Source organism: Meriones unguiculatus, chromosome 20 (assembly GCF_030254825.1).
Source record: "Meriones unguiculatus strain TT.TT164.6M chromosome 20, Bangor_MerUng_6.1, whole genome shotgun sequence".
Classification (NCBI taxonomy): domain Eukaryota; kingdom Metazoa; phylum Chordata; class Mammalia; order Rodentia; family Muridae; genus Meriones; species Meriones unguiculatus.
In genome coordinates, this window is record NC_083367.1 from 55,575,879 (window position 1) to 55,584,968 (window position 9,090).

The 9,090-nt window shown below is 40.7% G+C and overlaps 1 pseudogene; it reads right to left on the reverse strand.

Moving 5' to 3' along the window:
• Positions 1-4,337: 4,337 nt before the first annotated feature.
• On the reverse strand, positions 4,338-5,217 carry LOC110546552 (small ribosomal subunit protein uS2-like; annotated as a pseudogene).
• Positions 5,218-9,090: the final 3,873 nt, after the last annotated feature.

Here is a 9,090-nt window from a genome sequence, read left to right on the forward strand (position 1 = left end):
CTTTCCAGAGCAGATCCTAAAGATCTAATTTCAGTACTCGAGCTCACAGAAAGTAAACCTCAGAGCCTCAGGATGAATCCTCATGTGACCTGGGGAAACGCCACTGAAACCAGATGGTGTCACAGCAGAGGAACTCACTTAAAGTGAAGCCTATAAAGTCATTAAGAATCTGTCACCTTTTATTCCATGTGTGTGTGTAGATGGTCACACCCCTGCTGCCCCAGAGACCAGGAGTAAGTTCCACCAGTGGGCTTGCACGCAGTTGTGAGCTGCCCAGTGAGGTACCGGGAACCGACCCACTGGAGGAGCAACAGGGGCTGTTAACTACTGATTCGTCACTCCAGCCAGTCCCAGTCAAACAGAGTGTAAAGGTGGTTCTCAGAAGCGGAAAGGAAGCCTGAAGAAATGCTCATCTGAGGGTAAGTGAGGTCACAGTTAGGTAAAGCAATAAACGTCAAAAGATTACAAAGAGATGCAACTATAAGCAATGACGCTATAATGTGCTCTTGAGAACTGAGACAAACGTGTGTTATATCTGCCACTATGTGATGTAATGCGTTTATTTAGCTGCATTTATCATTCAACGATGCATCTGTATTTTAAAATGCCATGCTATACATTATAAGATATGTCACCCTCCAATTTCAAATAACTTTTTAAATAGGACAAAAAAATAAAAAATAATCTTCCAAGAGGTAAATCTGGCTAGATAGCTCTGTGGGTACAGGTACTTTCCTCCAAGGTTGACTACCTGCACTCTGTTCTCAGCACTCAAATGGTAGAAGAGAACTGACCAATGAGGGCTGCCCTTTGACCTCTGTCTACTTGGCATGGCACATGTGTCTACTTGGCATGGCACATGTGTCTACACAAACACACACACACATGCACACACACAAAACAAACAAACAAACAAATAAACAAACCATACATTTAAATTTTTATCAACTTAAAAAAAATCATGCTATAGAAACTTAAGAGTGAAAAGTTGAACTTAATGCTGACCCTAACATATAGAAACATAATTTACAACTTCATTTGTACAATGCTGAATAAGTTATTTAGCTTCTAAGGATTGATCAGGATATGACACTCACACTGCTTATATCTAGGATAGGATAGGATAGGATAGGATAGGACTCTATCCATCTACCCTAAACAGCATGAGTTTGACTGGGAAGCTATTAACTGAATTGCTTCTTAATCAAAGGAGGATTCAGAAGAACATTTCCCCTGATTTCCCAGGAAAGTTACTAGTCCCACATACAAGCTTTCTGGGGTCAGGAAGTTAGTGGGAAAACAGTCTAGGAACTTCAAGAGGTATTTGAGAAAGGATAGGCACTCCTTCTTTGTCAAGACTACCGCTGTTAGAAATTCATTATGTCTGTTGCCTAATTGACTATTCTTGGCCAGCTTCTCTGTCTGCCCTCCAAACTTCCAGACCTGTCTGCAGTCAGGATGGCAGTAGTTTTAAATATATGGACACAAAATTTATCAGGTAATGTCAAGATAGCAACAATTAAGTGCATCAGTTTTACAATGAATTATGGGAAAGGACTGTGTTCTAAAACAAAACAAAAAATTATAATATTTAAGAACAAAATTGTCTTGCTATTGTTCCAAATTTCAACATATAAGTCTAGCATTTCTGAGTTTTTTCCCTTAAATTCTAGTGCTATCATTTTTGTAAAAATTTTATTATTTCTATAAGAATTTCATACATTTGAATATATCCCCCCCAACTCCTCCCCTCACCACTTTCTCTGCCCTTCACCCAAGTTTGAGATTACTTTTATTTTCTTATTTTCCTGACAGGTCCTATTTGTGTTGTTGTGTGGTCAATTTACCAAGGCTCACACCTTTAAAGGAAACGGATTCTCCTTCTTCCATCAGCTCTCAAGTACCAATGACTCCTTACTTAGCTAGTGGTGGGATAGCATGTCCTTCCCCTTTCTATGCTGGCTTTTTGTCTGTCTGGAACTTGAGCATGCCTTGTGCATATTTTCACAGTCACTGTGAGTTCATATATGTATTTGTCTTACTATGTCTAGAAAACACTGTTTCTTTGATGCCCTCAAACACCAGTGGCTCTTGGTATCTTTCTGCCTCCTCTTCTGCAAAAAAATCCCTGAACTTTGGTGACAAGAGGTGTGGCACAAATGTCACATTTAGAACTGAGCACTCCACAGATTTTTGTTCTCTGCATGCTGGCCTGTTGGAGGTCTCTGTGTTAATTGCCATCTACTGTAAGGAAAGGCTTTTCTGATGAGGTGACAGAGGTGGGCATAGAAACAACTCATTGAGAATCATTTAATACTGCAGAATAAAAGCACTGATTTCTGCCTCAGAACCTATGACCTCTCTAGCCACAGGTTCTTGGCACCTTTATTAGTGCCAGGCATGGATGTCATCTCAGAAAGCAGGCCTATGTCCTAAAAACTATTCAGTTACTTATATAAGACTTGTGCCACTTTTGCACCAGTAATCCTATCTTGCTAGGTCAGCCATTGTTGGATTGGCAGAGTTTATAGCTCGGTGAGACTGAAGCTCACTCTTCTCCTCTGGTTGTACATTAATGTCTCCCAGTATCATTACTACTAGCCAGTAGGAAATGAAGTTTCAAGGTGAGTACTGGATTCTTATCTCCATAGTCTATGACTGAAGTCTGTAGTATTCTCAGCCATAGGGCCTTCCTGTGAAGTTCTAAAGTATAGACAGAAGTATTGGCACCAGCTTTTAATGCTAGGTGATCACAACTGGCCATGAAACTCAAAAAGAGGTAAACCATTCCTGATACCTGGATTTTTGTTCGCTAGAGATGCTACTGTTTTTAAAGTATATGACACAACATTGGATTTTTTTCAGGGTAGGAAAGAATCTACTGAATTACCACTGAAAATAATAATAATAATGTCCACTAAAAAAAAATACATCATAGAAAAAGAAAATTTTCTTTCCAGAGAAAGGAATTTGCGTGGCATTTGCAACTGGATAGATGTAGTATATGGGGAGAGAGGGCAGACGGCATTTAGAATGCATCTTTGATTCTATGCAGTACACAGATGAAACGAAATGAGATTCGTCTGTCCCAAGCTGGACAAAGAATGTAGCAGAATTAAAGAAAGTTCTCTGTACAGTAACGAGGCAGGATCACTGGGCACATCCTTTGAGACTGTTATTTTCAATGAAGAAAAACAAATCAGGGAAGGGAAGGAACATACAATTGAGAAGCCGTGGCTCTCCCCGCACTAAGTTATCTGAAGGGTGAAGTCGGGAAGTACCGAGCTGTAAGTCAACCGTGCGGAAGTATTTTGGCTACAGAGTCACCTGGTCTTGGAAAAATTTGAAAAACATTTAGATTTTTGTGGCAGTTTCCTACATCTTCTCAGAGTTGCTACTCACAGAAAGAGTGACAACTGGTGAAAGATAAAAATCACATGTACAGTATGATCAGTCACACACAACAATCTAGATCTATTATCATGACCCTGTGGAGTACTGGCTGCGCACTGCAGGCCTACACTGTGCCTACACCCACAGTGAGGGTGAGGAAACGAGAGCTCAGAGTGACTGCTGGGGGCGCTCGGTGACAGAGCTGAAGCACAAAGCCTCACAACCACAATTTGTGTTTCCAGTTGCCTGTTTTACACATCATGGTACAACTGGCTTTGCAGCAGAGGAAAAGAGTAAAAATAGTTTAATTTCATCTGCATTTATTTCTGTTCAATGACAGAATTGAGTACCTACTGCATAATAAATGCTATATTAGGTGCTTTGGAATATATTAGTAAATTGTATTTTTAGACTTTCAAAATCTTTCTAGGAAAAAAACTATAGGTAATGATATACATGAACAAGTAGATAGGTGATAGACATCTATGACAGACAGAGATTGATAGATAATAGAGATGATAGATAGATGATAGATAACTAAATATAGATAGATGATATTAATGTACATTAAACACATTGATTTTTGTAAACTTTACAAATTGTGAAAAATCACCAGCAATGGGGATGTTTGTAAGAAAAGTTAAAATACATTTTCTAAACTTAAGTGATGACAATACTAATAATATCAACAACTAAAAAATGCTAAATGTGAACCAAACATTCTTCTAAATACCCTCATCCAGTAACTCATTTGATGCTTACAACCTTAATGATTGCATCCAACAGATTTTATAAGGAAATAATCTGACTAAGGACACACCACTGATAAAACACAGAATTGAGATTCAAACACCCCCCCCAAGATATTTTTGCTTTTTCATCTTTTTAGGTATTTTATTTTCCTTCCACCTTTTCCCCCTCTGCTTTGGTGTCTGCAGAGATTCTCAGGACCACTCAGTGGTGGCTCCAACCCACTCGGTAGCCTGCACTGTGGGAGCTGCTGGCCAGTCCTCAGTAGCTGGCTGGGCACTCCAGTTTTCAGTAGGAAACTGTTGGATGAGTACAGAAGGCACCTGCACACCCTCAGACCACTCTGCCACCTCTGCTGAGCAGCAGTGAACTCAGGTGCTGGTGCAGTTCATTCACCCTGGAATTCCTCCTTGGTCACGGCCTTCTCAGCACCTGCCTGCTCCTCCTTCTCAATCTCTGAAGGGTCTCTGTAGAGGTAAAGATCAGGCATAACATACCATGAGTGCTCACAGGAGATAGTGCCACACATGCAGAGTACTTCCTGGGCCAGCATCCACCCAATCAGACCCACTGAATGTACTCCCTTGTTGATGCACGGGATGTCCACATAGCACAGAGGAGAATCTGTGTTGCACTGAGTGATGGTGGGCAGGTTGACATAAGAGGCCTCCATGAGGAGCTAGTGGTCAGCCCTGGGATCAGTCACCACCAAAAGCCTGACTCCCTAAAGGCTGCCTGGATCTGGTTTGTGAAGGTCCCAGGTGTGAAGCGGCCAGCAATTGGAGTGGCTCCAGTGGCAGCAACAAAATTCAGCCCAGCTTGCTGGCCAGTGTTCCTGAAGGAGATGACTTTGACATCAGCAGGGTTCTCAATGGCAACAATAACCCTAGCCGCAAGCAACAGCTTCTCCCAGATCCTCTTCAGATTTATGATGTAGATACCATGACTCTATCTTTTGTAGATGTATTACTTCATCTGAAAGTTAAGGTTGGTACCACCTAACTGGGTTCCCGCAGTGAGGAATTTGAGAAAATCCTCCTCCTTAATCTGCAGGACATTAAGAGCTCTGGACATTGTGTAAGTTTCCCCATTAAGTTACTCCCAGAATCAAGAACAATGCCATATGGACCATCCCCAGCCAGTGTGCTAAGGGTCCTCCAAAAGGTCTTATAAAGCAAGCAACCTTACAAAATATTTAGTCCTGTGCAAATGAGTTCACGGCTCTTCCCCACTTTTTCTTCTAACAGATTCAGTATGTCTAGTTTTATGTTGAGGTCTTTGATGCTCAACTATACAACAAGGACATCTGCTCAACCATGTTTATAGCAGCTTTGTTCGTAACAGCCAGAACTTGGAAACAACGCAGATGTCCCTCAGTTGAGGAATGGATACATTCCTCAAATTGTGGTACATTTACACAATGGAATCCTGCTCAGCTATTAAAAACAAGAAAATCATGAAATTTGCAGGCAAATGTTGAGAACTAGAAAAGATCATCCTGAGCGAGGTATCCCAGAAGCAGAAAGACACACACGGTAAATACTAACTCATAAGTGGATATTAGACAAATAATATAGGACAAACATACTAAAATCTGTACACCTAAAGAAGCTAAGCAAGAAGGAGCCTGGGTAAGATGATCAATCCTCACTCAGAAAGGCAAACAGGACAGACATCAGAAGAGGGAGAAAACAGGGAACAGGACAGGAGCCTACCACAGAGGGCCTCTGAAGGACTCTACTCAGCAGTGTATCAAAGCAGATGCTGAGGCTCATAGCCAAACTTGGGGCAGAGTTCAGGGAATCTTATGAAAGTAGGGTGAGATAGAAAGACCTGGAGGGAACAGGAGCTCCAAAAGGAGAGCAACAGAACCAAGAAAGCAGGGCACAGGAGTATTTTCTGAAACTGATACTCCAAACAAGGACCACTTGTGGAGATAACCTACAACTCCTGCACAAATGTAGCCTATGGCAGCTCAGTGTCCAACTGGGTACTCTAGTAAGGGGAACAAGGACTGCCTCTGACATAAACTCAGTGGCTGGCTCTTTGATCACCTCCCCCTAAAGGGAGAGTGGCCTTACCAGGCCACAGAGGAAGACAATGCAGCCAGTCCTGATGAGACCTGATAGGCTAGGGTCAGATAGAAGGGGAGGAGTACCTCCCCTGTCAGTGGACTTGGAGAGGATCATGGGAGGAAATGAGGGAGAGTGGGTGGGATTGGGATGGAATGACAGAGGGGGCTACACCTGGGATACAAAGTGAATAAACTGTAATTAATATAAAAAATAAAAATTAAAAAAATCCAAAAAATACCCCACAAAATATTAAGTCCCAGTTTACATTCCCACCAGCAGTGGAGGAGAGTTCCTGTTTTCTTCACATTCTCTCCAGCATGTGTTGTCATTTGTGTTTTTGATCTTAGCCATTCTGATGGGTATGAGATGGAATCTTAGAGTCATTTTGATTTGCATTTCCCTGAATACTAAAGACATTGAGCATTTCTTTGAGTGTTTGTCTGCCATTCAATATATCTCTATTGAGAATTCTCTATTTAGCTCTGTACCCCATTTTTAATTGAATTATTTGGTTTGTTGGTGTCTAATTTCTTGAGCTCTTTATATATTCTGGATATTAGCCTTCTATCAGATGTAAGGTTAGTGAAGATATTTTTCCAGTCTATAAGCTGTCGTTTTGTTCTGATGACAGTGTCTTTTGCTTTACAGAAGATTTTCAGTTTCACGAGGTCCCATTTGTTGATTGTTGATCTTAGAGTCTGTACTGTTGTTGTTCTGTTCTGGAAGTTGTCTCCAGTGCCAATGAGTTCAAGGCTTTTTCCCATTTTTTCTACTGATTCAGTACGTCTGGTTTATGTTGAGGTCTTTGATCCACTTGGGCTTTAGTTTTGTGCAAGGTGATAAATATGGATCTATTTGTATTTTTCTACATGTAGACATCCATTTAGACCAGCACCATTTTTTGAAGATGCTGTTTTTTTGTCCACTGTATGGTTTTGGCTTCTTTGTCAAAAATCAGGTGTCTATAGATGTGTAGGTTTATTTCTGGGTCTTTGATTTGATTCCACTGATCCAGCATTCTGTTTCTATGCCTGTACCATGCCATTTTGATTACTGATGCTCTATAGTACAGCTTGAGATCAGGGATGGAGATACCTCCAGAAGTTCTTTTATTATACAGGATTGTTTTGGCTATTCTGGTTTTTTTATTTTTCCATATGAAGTTGAGAACTGTTCTTTCAAGGTCTGTTAAGAGTTATAATATAGGATAAACATACTAATATCTACAGACCTAAAGAAGCTAAACATCAAGGAGGAGCTTATGGAAGATGCTTAATTCTCCTTCAGAAGGGAAAACAGGATAGACACTGGAAGTAGTAGAAGAGAGGGAACAGGATGGGAGCCTACCACAGAGGGCCTCTGAAGGACTATCCATCAAGGGATTGAAGCAGATGCAGAGACTCACAGCAAAACTATAGACAGAGCACAGAAAGTCTTATGGAAGAAGCGGTATATAGAAGGACCCAGAGGGGACAGGAGCCCCACAAGGAGACCAACAAAGCCAAAAAAAGCTGGGCCCAGGAGGGACTACAGAGACTGAAGCATCAATCAAAGACCATGCATAGAGAGAACCGCTGCTCAGATGTAGCCCATAGACAGCTCAGCCTCCATGTGGGTTTCCTAGTAAGGGCAAGAGAGACAGTCTCTGGCATGAACTCCTAGGCTGCCTGCTCCTTGATCACTTCTCCCTGCCTGGGCAATCTAGTCAGCCCACAAGGGAAGGGGATCCATTGTAAATAATAATAATAAATAATAAAAATAAAATATTCAGTCCCAAATACTCATGAACTTTAAGTTTTTGTAGCTTTCCTTCTTTTCTAAGTGAGCAATGAAGGTAGACAGCTATGCTTTTGCATTTAAAAAAGGCTGAATATGTGCCAAGTCCCAATCTGCATCTAAAACCTGCTCAATCTTCACTCCTTTTCTTTAGGTGATTATATTTACCAAGTGAGATTCCAAACTCCAAACTATGATTTCAGGCACATGAACCCAATCAATGCTTATATCTGTAATAGCTGTCCAACAGAAAGGTAAAGCAAGAATATTTTGAGACATAAGCATACCCGGTGCTGGATAATGTCGGTGGTATAAAATTGGACAAATTATACCAATGTAGCCATCAGAGCAACAGAGGATGGCTCAGTTTCCTCATGCCTGAGGGCTCCTATTTTACTAAAAATCTCTTAAAAGCCTGCCATTGATGTTTCACTTCATTAGATACCCTGATAGCCTCTGATCTTTGTACTCTGAAGCAGGCCAATTACCACAAATAGTACAATCAAATATGTCACACTTTTCTTAAGTAAATATAATATTTTATATTTAGGTTTGTCCCTTCTGTGAATCTACACATTTTCAAAAAATATATTATTATATACTCCTCAGAGGAGTCCTCACTCTTGCAAAAGAACAACAGAAAGCGAGCGCTACTTCAGTCAAGAAATTACTAATTCAATTCTCATCCCTGTTTACAGTTTTGAGAATTACTCAATAATAAATAAGATGGAGCTACGAGTGGGCCCTCAGTTTTGCATCATTTTTTTTGCTTTCACTGCCATACTGCTTTTCAAGAGTTGCCACACCTTATGATCTTCTCACTGCTGTATCAGCATTGATAGGCAAAGATTTCTCCCTAAGCAACAGTCTCCAAACAATTTCCTTTGCTCACATCACCCAGCAACTGTAAGAGAATCTGCTGTATCAATAGCTTAAGCCATTCAAAGGCCTCTAATTTAACTATCAATATCTTAATGTAGACAAATTTTAAAGCAAGTGGTTCTTTACAAAACAAAACTCCTAGAGGTAACCTCAGTTTTATCTAAAGAGATGATCTTAGCTGCTCTTTGATGATGTGCCCATTGCAGTGTTTAAG